Source organism: Perognathus longimembris, chromosome 20, assembly GCF_023159225.1.
Source record: "Perognathus longimembris pacificus isolate PPM17 chromosome 20, ASM2315922v1, whole genome shotgun sequence".
NCBI classification, from domain to species: Eukaryota; Metazoa; Chordata; class Mammalia; order Rodentia; family Heteromyidae; genus Perognathus; species Perognathus longimembris.
In genome coordinates this window covers 22,114,207-22,129,871 of record NC_063180.1, presented here as the reverse complement: position 1 = coordinate 22,129,871, position 15,665 = coordinate 22,114,207, and the positions used below count along the sequence as shown (strand labels likewise).

At 44.5% G+C, this 15,665-nt stretch overlaps 1 protein-coding gene across 1 annotated transcript in view; it reads left to right on the top strand.

The window, feature by feature from the left end:
- LOC125368429 (sulfotransferase 2A1-like) overlaps positions 1-13,730 on the top strand; it is a 28,803-nt gene extending 15,073 nt beyond the window's left edge. The window contains exon 7 of the mRNA XM_048369390.1: positions 13,720-13,730. The gene's annotated coding sequence lies outside the window, so the exon portion shown is untranslated. The remainder of the gene's footprint in view (positions 1-13,719) is intronic.
- Positions 13,731-15,665: the final 1,935 nt, after the last annotated feature.

Sequence of the window (15,665 nt, the reverse complement as noted above, 5' to 3'; positions counted from 1 at the left end):
TCGCCTAGGGCTTTAAATGTAATGTCGATATTAGACCATATGTCGACAGTAGTCTTATATGAACGTACATACCTAGCTTTTGAGCCATTGTATTCCCCTGAGAGGTCAATTTTTGACCTTTATATGTTGAGTAATTGTTTGGTTTTAGTTACATACTGTTGGGTCGCTGCCCCAATCCTGTGGGGAATACTATTTGACAAGCAGTTTTTGGTTTCACAGACTTGGTCTCTACTGTCTCTCCGTCTCCCTTTGTTAACAGTCATATATCAGGGAGATCATGCCCCTTTGTTTTCTGTGTTCTAGGCTTATTTCTCTCAACATTATTTGTTCGAGTTCTGACCATTTCCCTGCGAATAACAATATTTCACGATTCCTAATTGCTATGTAGTATTCCATTGTGTATAAGTACCATATTTTTTGGATCCATTCGTCTGTGGAGGGGCATCTGGGTTGTTTCCATATTTTGGCTATTGTGAATTGTGCCACGACAAACATGGAAGTACAAATGTCTTTTTGATACCTTGGGGTTTGCTGTTTAGGATAGATGCCTAGGAGTGGTATGGCTGGGTCATAGGGTAGGTCTATATTGAGCTTTTTGAGAAACCTCCATACTGTTCCCCAAAGTGGTTGTACTAATTTGCACTCCCACCAACAATGGAGAAGGGTTCCTCTTTCCCCACAGCCCCTCCAGCATTTGTTGTTGCCTGAGTGCAGAGTATAGGCCATTCTAACTGGGGTGAGGTGGTATCTCAGGGTTGTTTTTATTTGCATTTCCTTTACTACCAGGGATGTTGAGCATTTCCTCATTTGTTTCTTTGCCATTTGTATATCTTCTCCTGTGAAGTCTCTCTTTAGCTCCTTTGCCCATTTCCTAATAGGTTTATTGGGCTTGGAGGGGCTTTGTTTTTTGAGTTCTTTGTAGATGACAGATATCAGGCCTTTGTCTGTTGCTGTGCTGGTAAATATCCTTTCCCATATGGTTGGCTGTCTTTCTATTTTGGTGGCTATATCCTTAGCTGTGCAGAAACTTTTTAATTTGTAGTAGTCCCATTTGTCGAGTCTTTCCCCTATTTGTTGCGCCCCTGGGACTCTATTCAGGAAGTTCCTTCCTGTGCCTATAAGTTCTAATGTCTTTCCTACTCTGTCCTTCAGTAGTTTTAAGGATTCAGGTCTGATGTTGAGGTCCTTGATCCATTTTGAGTTGATCTTGGTGCATGGTGATAGGCTTGGGTCTACTTTGAGTTTTCTGCATATGGCTGCCCAGTTCTCCCAGCACCAGTAGTTGAAGAGGCTGTTTATTCCATTGTATGTCTTTAGCTCCTTTGTCGAATATCAGTTGGCTGTAAGAGTGCGGTTTTATTTCTGGGTCTTCAATTCTAATCCATTGGTCTTCCGATCTGTTTTTATACCAACACCATGCTGTTTTTGTTATGATGGCCTTGTAGTAGAGCTTGAAGTCTGGTATTGTGATACCTCCTGCACTGCTTTTTTTTTGCCTAGATTTGCTTTGGCTATTCTAGGATTTTTGCTGTTCCATATGAATTTATGGATTGGTTTCTCTATTTCAGTGAAGAATGTGGCTGGGATTTTGATAGGTATTGCATTGAATTTGTATAACAATTTGGGCAATATGGCCATTTTCACTATATTGATTCTGCCCATTGATTCTCCCATGAGCATGGGAGGTCTTTTCATCTCCTTGTGTCTTCTTTGATTTCCCTTATTAAATTTTTATAATTTTCATTAAATAGGTCCATCACATCCTTGGTTAGGTTGATCCCTAGGTACTTTATTCTTTTTTTGGCTGTTGTAAATGGAATTGTTTCCATAATTTCTTTTTCTGTTTGTATATTGCTGATGTACAGAAAAGCTCCTGACTTTTGTGGATTGATTTTGTATCCTGCTACTTTGCCAAATTGGTTTATTAGGTGTAGGAGTTTGGGGACTGAGTTTTTTGGGTCCTTCAGATATAAGATCATGTTTTCTGCGAATAGGGATAACTTGATTTCTTCCTTGCCGATGTGGATCCCTTTGATGTCCTCCTCTTGCCTTATTGCTATGGCTAGGGATTTCAGCACTATGTTGAAAAGAAGTGGGGAGAGAAGATACCCACTTTTTTTGACTGCTAATTCAAGAACCCTGAGTAATCTTTTTTTAACTCTAGTTTCTGTTTGTTTGTTTTTTTTAACATTTGGTAATGCCTGAACTTGATGATCATTTGAATTCAAACTTAATCTTAATTTTGTATCATACAGTTTTGAACATGTTCACTCTCACACATGCACACACATACATACTCAAAAGATCTTGAAGTGGGGGCTGGGGATATGGCCTAGTGGCAAGAGTGCCTGCCTCATATACATGAGGCCCTGGGTTCGATTCCCCAGCACCACATATACAGAAAATGGCCAGAAGTGGCGCTGTGGCTCAAGTGGCAGAGTGCTAGTCTTGAGCAAAAAGAAGCCAGGGACAGTGCTCAGGCCCTGAGTCCAAGCCCCAGGACTGGCCAAAAAAAAAAAAAAAAAAAAGATCTTGAAGTGCGCAAAATAAACATCAGCCATACATTTTAGTGGCAAGAGATATTTTTGCCAATCTTACTCCTGTAACACGCAAATTTTAAGACAAAACTTTTAACAAATAATTGTAGCATTCTCCAGCCTCATTTTCCAGGGCTTGATAGTTTTAACAAAACATTTTAGCACACTAAATAATTTGCTGCTTAAGGAGGAGGCTGGGTGGGGGTCCCCCAGAGTTCTTTTTGCGGACACTCACTCTGATTGTGAGCTGTCGCCTGTAAATCTTTTTAATGAGCTAAACATAAATCCAGGGCGTTAAGGGAGTCTGTCCATTTCGTCTGTCACAGTCAGGGGATACAGAAAACAGAGACCAGTCCAGACCAGAACAATATAGGCAAGCAATTTTTCTTTTTTTTTTATCTCCATACTCAAGTTATGGCTTCTTTCCTTACCATCCTTAAAATTATTAAGAGAGTTAGGGGAGTGCTCTGGGTCTGCCTCATCTGAGAGGGAAAGCGGAGAATCAGAAAGACAATCTAGGAAAGGAGGAGAAAGGCGCCAAGGAAGGACAGAATTCGGACGATGCAGGGGCTGTGAGATAAATGAGCAGATAAGGAAGTCCTCCTTCACCAGCCAGGGTGAATCTGCAAGTGAAACTGGTTAGGGCACACAGAACACAGGACAACTCACAGGCGCCCTTCAGCATTTCAGGCCACTCCCCAGAACACAGAAGCAAACATAATTCGCCGCAGGATGGGCTCCAGGCCACAGAAACAAACGCAGGCACGCTGCCCCTACATGCCCAACCAGATGACTGAAAACAGCCCCAGATTACAGACTCAGGCACAAACTCTCACTTCGTGTCTGACCAGATGGCTGAAAATAGCCCCAGACTCAGACTCAGGCACGAACTCACTTCGTGTCTGACCAGATGGCTGAAAACAGCCCCAGATTACAGACTCAGGCACGAACTCACTTCGTGTCTGACCAGACGGCTGAAAACAGCCCCAGATTACAGACTCAGGCACGAACTCTCACTTTGTGTCTGACCAGATGGCTGAAAACAGCCCCAGACTCAGACTCAGGCACAAACTCACTTCAAGTCTGACCAGGTGGCTGAAAACAGCCCCAGATTACAGACTCAGGCACAAACTCTCACTTCGTGTCTGACCAGACGGCTAAAAACAGCCCCAGATTACAGACTCAGGCACAAACTCACTTCATGTCTGACCAGATGGCTGAAAACAGCCCCAGACTCAGACTCAGGCATGAACTCACTTCGTGTCTGACCAGACGGGCTAAAATTAGCCCCAGATTCTGGGGGTCCTGGCAGACGTCTCCCACTGGCCCACTGGCAGCTGTATAGACGCGTCCGCCAGGACTACTTGCCAGTGTCAGATTCCCCAGACAGACTCAGACGCAGGCACGAACTCTCACTTTGTGTCTGAGACCACAGACACAGATTCAGACAATGACAGACAACACAAAAACAGACAGAGCTAGCTCACTTACAGATCGGCTTTCAGCGACCCGTTGACTAGGCATCTGGTGGGACTGGGGGTTTCCCGGTCAGGGAACCAAATGTAATGCCCAGATTTTAAGGCCCCCAAAGACAACCATCAGAGTCCAGAGTCAAAGCCAAACCGCAGGGTCGTTTTATTGGGAGTTCGAACCCAGTCCCCCCTGCGCACTCATTGTCAGTGATGCTGAGAGGCCCTGAGCACAATTCCAGCACAGATTTTATAGACAAGTACAGGGAAGATGAGGGAAGACGAAGAAGACCCCCAGTTACAAGTACACGATTGGTTGACATTTGTCCTAGTTTACTGGTCGCCTAAGGATTGGCCTGGGTCTTCCTGCCGAAGCAAGGGTCAGACGGCCTTAACCCTGGGGGTGGGCCTCCAGGACTGGTCACATAGCCACATTACTGGAGCCAGCGGGTTCCTACCTCCTGGTCCGGGCCAAGGTCTGAGAGCTGACACTTAGTTATGTCCAACCTTGAGTGGTCTCCGGGCACGGACAATTAATCACGTCCTGGCACCATATAGTGCCCAGATTCGGCGGGGGGGGGGGGGGGGAGGGCGGGGTGTGTGGTTACAGAGTAGCTATAGGAAGACTGCTGGTATTTTTCCACTTCCCCATGGATTAGAAAGCAAAGGTACAGAAGCAAAATAGCTGTTAGGGGCATAATGGTCACAATTTTATTCTCTACGCTCTTCATTCCCCCCTTTCAATTGGACCTTTAAGAGCCAATCTAGTATCTTACATGCTGGAGTCTCTAATTTCAGGGTCAATGGGTTGGTATTGGGCTCTAAGAACCATGAGTTAATCCCATTCTTAACAAAAAGCAGCTAACATTAATAATACAGGGTCCTATAATCCGGACAAGCATAATCACAAACAAGGGGCTGGTCACAACTGAAAGTTTTTTATGGTGGTGCCATGATCTCATGACTCCAGTAGGAGTAATAATAGTGGTCAGGGGAGTAACAGTAGCTCATCCCCAAGTCACCGGCCCACCCACAGGTAGGGTTTATGAGTGTCTAGGCTCTCTCCCTAGCTACGGAAGCACCAACCATATATATCCTAGCAAGGTAAAGTTAGCCAAGTCCACCTTTTGGTACACAGCCTCTGTTGTGCCACCAGGGTAGAATGTTCTCTCTCACTGCGAATGAATCCACAGGCTTCAGTCATCCAAGTTTCCTTGTTGGTGGTGGGTTACTCAGTTGGTAGCGGGTGTGGCTCAGGAGAAGGTCCAGTCTCATAGCTTGGGCCAGATCTCTTGGTGGACCTGCTATAGGGCTCTGAGGGGGGTAAAAGCTCATAACAAATGCGATTGCAAGCTAGGAATTATGGGAGGGGATCCCAATTCTGATCCTAAGGCTACACATGAGCAAATCCAGGCTTTACATACAAAACCATTTTAGCAAGGGAATCAAGTAGTTAAAGATACATGAGATCTTTCTGGTTAACATTTAGATGACATCACCCAAGTCCCATAGCCCTGCAGATGCAGGTACAGACTAACATAGTTTTACACCGAAGTCCCAATTCTGACCCTATTTATATTATAGCCAATTTGATTACATACCAATTTACTCATATGCTTTAATTTTTTTTTTTTTTTGTCCAGTCCTGGGCCTTGGACTCAGGGTCTGAGCACTGTCCCTGGCTTCCTTTTGCTCAAGGCGACCACTCTGCCACTTGAGCCACAGCACCACTTCTGGCCGTTTTCTGTATATGTGGTGCTGGGGAATTGAACCCAGAGCCTCATGTATACGAGGCAAGCTCTCTTGCCACTAGGCCATATCCCCAGCCCCATATGCTTTAATTTTAAGACGTACTGATATCATTTGTCACATACTCACTTTCTAGGGATTGTCTTTCTCACATGCCAAAACCTTTTAATCTAAAGGAAACACCAATTTGTTGACAAGGTGTTGTGCAAAAAGGGTACAGTTAGGTAGTAGGGCAGTGTGTACATTTCTTGTGATATCTTACACCCTGTTTTTCTATCCCTTCTCTAGGTCAGGTAGGCATATATACAATATACAACGTATCTAGAACATATAAAGTAGCCAGGTGGCCACGCCCAAGAAAGTTCGCCTAGGGCTTTAAATGTAATGTCGATATTAGACCATATGTCGACAGTAGTCTTATATGAACGTACATACCTAGCTTTTGAGCCATTGTATTCCCCTGAGAGGTCAATTTTTGACCTTTATATGTTGAGTAATTGTTTGGTTTTAGTTACATACTGTTGGGTCGCTGCCCCAATCCTGTGGGAAATACTATTTGACAAGCAGTTTTTGGTTTCACAAACCTGGTCTGTACTGTCTTGCCGGCTCCCTTTGTTAACAGTCATATATCAGGGAGATCATGCCCCTTTGTTTTCTGTGTTCTAGGCTTGTCTCACTCAACATTATGTGTTCGAGTTCTGACCATTTCCCTGCGAATAACAATATTTCACGATTCCTAATTGCTATGTAGTATTCCATTGTGTATAAGTACCATATTTTTTAGATCCATTCGTCTGTGGAGGGGCATCTGGGTTGTTTCCATATTTTGGCTATTGTGAATTGTGCCACGACAAACATGGAAGTACAAATGTCTTTTTGATACCTTGGGGTTTGCTGTTTAGGATAGATGCCTAGGAGTGGTATGGCTGGGTCATAGGGTAGGTCTATATTAAGCTTTTTGAGAAACCTCCATACTGTTCCCCAAAGTGGTTGTACTAATTTGCACTCCCACCAACAATGGAGAAGGGTTCCTCTTTCCCCACAGCCCCTCCAGCATTTGTTGTTGCCTGAGTTCAGAGTATAGGCCATTCTAACTGGGGTGAGGTGGTATCTCAGGGTTGTTTTTATTTGCATTTCCTTTACTAGCAGGGATGTTGAGCATTTCCTCATTTGTTTCTTTGCCATTTTTATATCTTCTATTGTGAAGTCTCTCTTTAGCTCTTTTGCCCATTTCCTAATAGGTTTATTGGGCTTGGAGGGGCTTAGTTTTTTGAGTTCTTTGTAGATGACAGATATCAGGCCTTTGTCTGTTGCTGTGCTGGCAAATATCCTTTCCCATATCGTTGGCTGTCTTTCTATTTTGGTGGCTATGACCTTAGCTGTGCAGAAACTTTTTAATTTGTAGTAGTCCCATTTGTTGAGTCTTTCCCCTATTTGTTGTGCCCTGGGACTCTATTCAGGAAGTTCCTTCCTGTGCCTATAAGTTCTAGCGTCTTTCCTACTTTGTCCTTCAATAGTTTCAAGGATTCAGGTCTGATGTTGAGGTCCTTGATCCATTTTGAGTTGATCTTGGTGCATGGTGATAGGCTTGGGTCTACTTTGAGTTTTCTGCATATGGCTGCCCAGTTCTCCCAGCACCAGTAGTTGAAGAGGCTATGTTTATTCCATTGTATGTCTTTAGCTCCTTTGTCGAATATCAGTTGGCTGTACGAGTTCGGTTTTATTTCTGGGTCTTCAATTCTAATCCACTGGTCTTCCGATCTGTTTTTATACCAATACCATGCTGTTTTTGTTATGATGGCCTTGTAGTAGAGCTTGAAGTCTGGTATTGTGATACCTCCTGCACTGCTTTTTTTGCCTAGATTTGCTTTGGCTATTCTAGGTTTTTTGCTGTTCCATATGAATTTATGGATTGGTTTCTCTATTTCAGTGAAGAATGTGACTGGGATTTTGATAGGTGTTGCATTGAATTTGTATAACAATTTGGGCAATATGGCCATTTTCACTATATTGATTCTGCCTACCCATGAGCATGGGAGGTCTTTCCATCTCCTTGTGTCTTCTTTGTTTTCCCTTATTAGATTTTTGTAGTTTTCATTGAATAGGTCCGTCACATCCTTGGTTAAGTTGATCCCTAGGTACTTTATTCTTTTTTTTTGGCTACTGTAAATGGAATTGTTTCCATAATTTCCTTTTCTGTTTGTCTATTGCTGGTGTACAGAAAAGCCGCTGACTTTTGTGGATTGATTTTGCATCCTGCTACTTTGCCAAATTGGTTTATTAGGTGTAGGAGTTTAGGACTAAGTTTTTTGGGTCCTTCAGATATAAGATCATGTTGTCTGGGAATAAGGATAACTTGATTTCTTCCTTGCAGATGTGGATCCCTTTGATGTCCTCCTCTTGCCTTATTGCTATGGCTAGGGATTCCTGCACTATGTTGAAAAGAAGTGGGGAGAGTGGGCATCCTTGTCTTGTTCCTGAGTTTAGGGGGAATGATTTAAGTTTCTCTCCATTTAATATGATATTAGCAGTTGGTCTGTTGTATATGGCTTTTATTGTTTTGAGGAATGTTCCATCTATTCCTGTTCTCTCCAAAGCTTTTAATAGGTATGGATGCTGTATTTTGTCAAAGGCTTTTGGGGCATCGACTGAGATAACAATGTAATTCTTAATTTTAGATCTGTTTATGTGGTGAATTATGTTGATTGATTTACGGATGTTGAACCATCCTTGTGCCTGAGGGATGAAGCCTACTTGGTCATGAAGTATGATTTTCTTGATCAGTTTCTGGATCCTGTTAGCTAATATTTTATTGAGGAGCTTTGCGTCTGTGTTCATTAGTGATATTGGTCTGTAGTTCTCTTTTTTTGTTGGGTCTTTGCCTGGTTTGGGAATGAGTATGATATTGGCTTCGTAGAATGAGTTTGGGATTTCTCCCTCTCTTTCTATTTCGCGGAAGAGTTTGAGCAGTATTGGTATTAGCTCCTCACTAAAGGTTTTGTAGAATTCGTTGGTGAATCCATCTGGGCCTGGGCTTTTCTTTGTTGGGAGGTTCTTGATTACCTCCTGTATCTCACTGTAAGTTATTGGTTTATTTAGTTGATTTATTTCTTCTTGGTTCAGTTTGGGCAGTTTGTACTTCTCTAAGAGTTGATCCATTTCTGTAAAATTATTGTTTTTTGCTGAGTAGAGGTTTTGGAAATAGCTCCTTATGATTGTTTGAATATCGTGTGGACTTGTTGTAATTTTTCTGTTGGAGTCCCTGATTTTACATATAAGAGTCTCTTCTTTTTTTTGTAAGTCTTGCAATGGGTCTGTGAATTTTGTTTATTTTCTCAAAGAACCAGCTTTTAGTCTTATTTATTTGTTGAATGGTCTTTCTTTTTTCAATCAGATTTATCTCTTCTTTAATCTTTGTGATCTCTCCCCTCCTAGTCGTTTTAGATTCTGTCATTTCTTGTTTCTCCAGTTGTTTTAGTTTCATCGTGAGGGTATTCACCTGCTCTGCTTCCATTCTTTTAATGTGGGTGCTGAGGGCAATGATCTTGCCCCTCAGTACTGCCTTAGCTGTGTCCCATAGGTTTCTTTGTGATGTGTTTTCTTTGTCATTGTGGCATATGAATTCGTTGATTTCATCTTTAATTTGGTCTGTGGCCCAAGTGTTGGATAGCAGCGTGGCGTTTAGCCTCCAATAGTGTGTATAGTGTCTGTGGTTTCCTTTGTTGTTGAGGGTTACCTTTAATCCACTGTGATCAGATATAATACATGGGATGACATCAATACTTTTGTATTTGCTGAGGTTCTTTGTGTGGGCTATGACGTGGTCTATTTTGGAATATGATCCATGGGCTGCTGAAAAGAAGGTGTATTGGGTCTCTGTAGGGTGAAAGGTTCTATATAGGTCTGTCAGATCCATTTGGGAAATGGTGTTATTTAGGTCCTCAGCTCCCTTACTAATCCTCTGGGTGTTGGATCTGTCTCTTGGAGAGAGAGGAGTATTAAAGTCACCCACTATGATTGTGTTTGCGTCTATCTTGTTCTGTAATTCTGTGAGAATTTGCTTGACATATGTAGGGTCTCTTTTGTTCGGTGAGTATACATTGATCACTGTGATTTCTTAATTCTGGATTTTTCCTTGTATTAATATGTAGTGTCCTTCTTTGTCTTTTTGAGTGGACTTTAAAGAGAAGTCCAGCTTGTCTGAGATCAGAATGGCTACACCTGCCGTTTTGATGGGTGCATTTGCTTGGTAGATCTTGCTCCATCCTTTCATTCGAAGCCTGTTTTTGTCCCTTGCTGTAAGATGGGTCTCTTGTAGACAGCAGATGTCAACTTTTTGTTTGCTAATCCATTCTGCCAGTCTGCTCCTCTTTATTGGGGAGTTCAAGCCATTTATATTTAAAGAGATCAAGGATAAGGGTGTTTTTTCTCCTTCCATTTTCTCGTTGGGCTATTTTTTCCTCTTTTTTTTTCTGGTCTTTAGTGAGCTGGTCTTTCTGCTGGACTTTGGCTATTGAAGTTTCTTTCTGATTCTGTCTGTGTGTCTTGTACAATCTCTGTTTGGTGGGGCTCCCCTCTTAGGATTCGCTGTAGGGCTGGTTTTTTATTCACATACTCCTTTAGCTCCTCTTTGGTGTGGAAAGATCTGGTTTTCCCTTCGAATGTGAACTCCAATTTCGCTGGATATTTGATCCGAGGTTGCATATTGTTAGCCTGAAGTACTTGGATGGTGTTCTTCCACTCACTTCGTGCTTGGTAAGTTTGTGTGGATAAGTCAGCTGTTATTTGAATCCTCTTCCCACTGTAGAAAATTTCTTTCTTCACTTTGGCTGAATTCAGAATTTGCTCTTTAATCTTGAGGTCTGAAGTCTTGAATATTATGTGCCTTGGGGTGGTTTTTCTGGGGTCTGGCCTGCCAGGTGTCCTATAGGCTTCGGTTACCTGGATGGGGTCCCCTCTGAGATTGGGGACGTTTTCTGCAATAACTTTATTGAGAACATGATTAAGCCCTCTGTTCTGGTATTCGGCTCCTTCTTCTATTCCAATTATGCACAGATTATATCTCTTGTCTTTGTCCATTAGTTCCTGGATTAGTCTTCCCTGAAGCTTCACCTTTTCTTGGAATGTGGTCATTTTCTGGTTGTTGTCAGCTGCTTCATCATCCAGGCAAGAGATTCTGGATTCTATATGGTCTACTCTTTGTGTTATGGTTTCAATTGCGGAGTTTATGGATGTCAGAGAGCTATTATGGTTGTCAGATCAGCTCTGATCATGGAAATTTCTTCCTTTAAAGAGTTGTATTTTAAATCTATTTTTTCATGCATTTCAATTCTCAGGATGTGGATATTTTCTTTAAAGGCGGCTTGCATTGTATCCATTTTTGCTTCCATTTCTTTCTTTGCTTCCTGGGTGTCCTTCCAGATTTCCGCTCTAAACTCCTGGAATTGTTTTCTGATTTCATTTCTGACGCTCTCAATCATTCCTGTTAACATGGCCTCATTTGCTTTTTTAGTCTCCATCTCCTCTTCAGTCGTGCTGCTTTTTGGAGCTGGTGAGTTGGCTTGCCCTTTGATGAACTGACTTATGGTTCTTTGTGATTTGCGCATCTGGAGATCTGTGGATAGCTTCTCAGGTTTGGTCTGTAGCTCTTTCCTCCCTCCTGTGTAGGGGTATCTACGTCAGCAGGTGCTGCCACTGTGGCCCCGCCCACCAGTGCAGGGTACGCCTACCAGAGTGAGCACTGTCGCCGGGGGCCCCGCCCTCCTGTGCTACAACAGGCACTTTAGCGGGATATGCCTCCCAGAGCCAGTCCTGGGTTGTTGGGTTGTGCTGCGCCCTCCCGCGAGCCCGTTGGGGGAGGCGGTATGTGTGGGTCCCAGTGGGATTGACTGTCCGGGTGTGGTTTGGCACCCTCAGACCTCGCCTCCGCTGTGAGGGGGGGACGTGATCAGGCTCAGGTGACCCTGCTGGGCTGGTATTGCCCACCAGCGCCCTTGATTTTAGTTGTAAGAGTCTGCGAGCTCCAGGCGCCTCGGGTGGGGCTTGCACAGCCGGCCGTCTCCCGGCCCCTGTTGGGAAGGGGGTGGGGCCGGTTCTGCCAGTTCAGGAACCTGTGGGGTCTTGGGGCTGTTCCGCCCTTCCCCTGCTAAACTGACTTCCCAGCGCCTGATGGGAGCTTCCCGCCTGATTTGGGGATTCTTTGTTCCCTCGGGGGTGGGGAGGGGGAGGGAGGGAGATCTAGCTTCTTTGTAGGGCTTGGGTCTCTGATAGCTGATCTCCCGTTGGGGGAGGGGATAATGGGGGACTCACTTTTGCTGCTTTGTGTGTGTGTCCCAGGCAGCCGTTGGCCCTTCAGGGGATGGCGAAGTGCTGTGGTGGCTTCCCCGGTTCCCTCTTTCTGCCGCGCTGGGTTCCCTTTTCCGAACCCTGTGTGGACCTGAACTTCTCGTCGATGTCGGTGGTTGTCTTGGTCCGCACCCTGCCTTGTGTCCGTGGGGTCTCCCGCTATATGAATTCTGCGCTCCTGGCAGCCTGTCTGCCGATCGCCGGGTTCTCCTTTCCCAGCCTGACCCTGTTTGGGCCAGGGTCGGCTGGTGGGGGGAGGGTGCCCCGGAGAATCTCCGGCTCTGTGTAGGTTTTCGGTTCTTCTTTTTTGCTCCTTTTTGTTTTCCTGCATTTCTCCACTGCTTCTGGATGCTGGTTTTGCTGGGTTCTTGATGGGGTATTGGGTGTTGGAGTTCCCAGCTCGCTATTCAGTTGGTGCGAGTCGGGGTGCCTCCCTATTCTTTCGGCGCGCCTCCCTATTCTTTCGGCGCCATCTTTCTCCCACTCGTTGTTTGTTCTTTTTGTGTGTGTTCTGGCACTGGGCTTGAACTTGGAGCATGAGGCCCTGAGTTCCACTCAAACCAGACCTGGTTTCTAGCCCCTACAACTGCACCCAGCAGTCGGGACAGTGGCAGCTTTACATCACAGCCACCAATTCTCTCCAAAAAGTGTTTTTGAGGAACCTCCATCATATATTAAAATGAAAAGGATGACTTTGACGTTACATGGAGAAGAGGGATGATTTCAAACACAAGAATCATCATGGACTGTAGCTGGGCATTGGGAAGCTTCTGGTAACTATAAGGAAGTGGTCCTGGAATCCAGGGATCAAGTAGGAAGGTGTGTTGGGCATATGGAACCGGCACCAGGACACACCACAAGTGGAATGTACTGGAGACCCAGAGCCAGGGGGAGGCTCTGATGGGATCTCAGGAATGGCTCAGATGTCAAGGAAAGCTAAGTGTCCACAGAGAAATGGTTGCCTAATCCAAAACAGACTGAGAGATCAAGGTGTCATAGTACTCAGTGTTGAAAATGCAGACAACCCAGAGAGCTATGCTCTTGCTATTTTCCAGGCATTTTGCTATTTGAAGCACCTGAGACAAGCCTGCAGTGACAACAAGACATTGTGTGCAACGGCACCCACATGCAATGCCCAGAACTGCCAAGTCCTAGAGGAGATAAGAGGCTGGTGGGAGGCAGGGAAAGTAGCTCACAATCCAATATTAAGGTGTTGTCGACAGTGAAGATTTATAAGATGTCAAAACACTGGCATGGGTGAGCTATGATTGAAATAAACTCAACACTACTTACCCCCACCAGATTGTATGCTCCACAGAGTTTCTATCAGTAAGGCGGAAGGCATGTATATTTTACCATTATGATGTTATATTATATTTAGATAGAAATGAGTGATCTTTGCTTTCCTCTATGTCCCGGGGAACCTATTGGTTGAGATTCTCTGTCTGATTCACACCAAGGGGGATCCCAAGTGGGTGTGATCTGTGAACACATATAATTGCTCCCTGTGGATCAAGGATGAATGTGGATACAAATTAATAGTGGATGGGAAGGAAGCCGCCCCCATCTCCTCCCACCTCCCTATCCACCTCTTCCCCAAATCTTTCTTCACTTCCAAGGCCAAGGTCAGTATGCAGTGGTCAATGACTATTCCATCAATGTCTTTTAAACTTAAAAAAGTATATAGCCAGGGGATCTGACATTCTCCTTCAGTAGTTCACAGTAGGGCCTGAGACTTTCCTTCATGAGGTGAGGGTCTTCGACCCAAACCAGAGTCAGATATGTACATCATGGCTGCATAATCCCTGACAGATGAGCTGGATGCACTAAAAGACTAACAAAACTGTGTTTGAAGCCAGGTACCAGTGGCTCATGCCTATCCTCCCTGCTACTCAGGAGGCTGGGATTTGAGGATTGAGGTTCGAGGTCAGCCCAGGCAGGAAAGGCCGGGAGAATCTCATCTGCAAGGAATCATCAAATAGGCTAGAAGTGGAGCTGTGGCAAAATGGGGAGGTCCACAGTCACTAGAACAATATTTTGAATGGTTCATGCAAGGACAAGGTGAGTGGGTTGTGAAGGAATAGACGAGGATTTAAACACGCAGAGGCTGCGTGTCCCATGTCTTCCTTAGAAGCTGTTCCTGAGGGGGTAGAAAGGGCCTTAACCAGGAAAGGGAGGGCTGGGGTTTCCACCAAATCCTGCCAGACCAGGTGATTAGTTTCCCTTTTTTCACTTCTATATTCAAGTCAAGTGACTGACTTTTTACGTCCTTAAAATTGTCCATCAAAAGAGAAAGAGGAGTTGTCTGAGTCTGTCCCATCTTATTGTGAGTTTCAGAAAAGTAGATACAAACAGCCAAAAACAAACACCAAAGAACACACAAAAAGACAGAAAACAGATTCCTCACAAAACAGATTCCTTCCACCCAGAGGAGGAAGAACAGAATGGGGAAATGGCAGCCTCGCCCAGCTGCATGGGAGCGACCCACTTTGTTCCTACTAATTATACAAAGTGAGGAGGGGACTTTGTTCCCTACTTGAAAGGGGTCCTGGAACGTCTTCCAAGACTCCCGGTTGACGACCCACCTGCGTGTCTGCTTAAGTCTTATGACAACCTTACAGAATATTACTGATTTGGGTGCTACTGTAATGCCCAAGTCAAGAGAGAGACACACCAAGAAGACCACCGAGAGCCAGAAGTCCCAAAATGCAAAAAGCAAGGCTTTATTCAGCCGAGTTGCAACTCGGGCCTAGTCCCTTACACCAACACAGCAGAGATAGGGAGGAAGCCCTGAGCTGGATTTCTACAGGGCTTATAAAGGCAAAAACTATGAAATTTACAGCAAGCAAGTGTTTGGGCAGAATTAGGGTATGGATCGAGGGCTGATTGGATCAGGGCTAGGGGCATCCTAGGGGAGTCAAAGGTTATCAAGGAAGTTTCCTGACTGTCTGGGTCTGTTTCTAGTGTCCTTTTATCTCCTACTTTGTGCAGTCCTTCCCAAGGGCAGGCACAGCACAGAGTAGCTTCTTTAACTTGTAGATAGCTTTGTTCTAGGAATTTACAAGCGCTGTAGGGAGTCTGGCTTTAGGGTTGTTAAAGAATTTGCAGCTTAACAACTTTAGCACAAACAAACCAGTTCCTGAAACTTAAGCATGCTCAGGGTCATTTATATTTTAATGTAAACAACAAACTGACTAACACCTCAAAACAGAGTCACTTTAATTTAACCCTTCACTACCACAGACAAGACACACAAGACAAGACAAACTCACTGATCAGTGCCCCACTCCCTGGTTCCAAGCTCCTGGGGTCTTGGGGGATCCCAGATGAGTTCCCCAAGCTGTTATGCCTAGATTTCTGGTCCCCAAAGACCACCACGGAGCCGATTCCGATGTAAACGCACAAGAGTCTTTATTGCAAGTTCGAGCCTGGACTCACAACCATCACAGACCCAGCGGATCTGGATTGAGAGCCCCAATCCTCCGATAGGCAGGATTTTATTGTTATTACAACAGGGGTAGGGTATTTCCAACTTTGCAGATACTTGATTGGATGGCATTTAGCA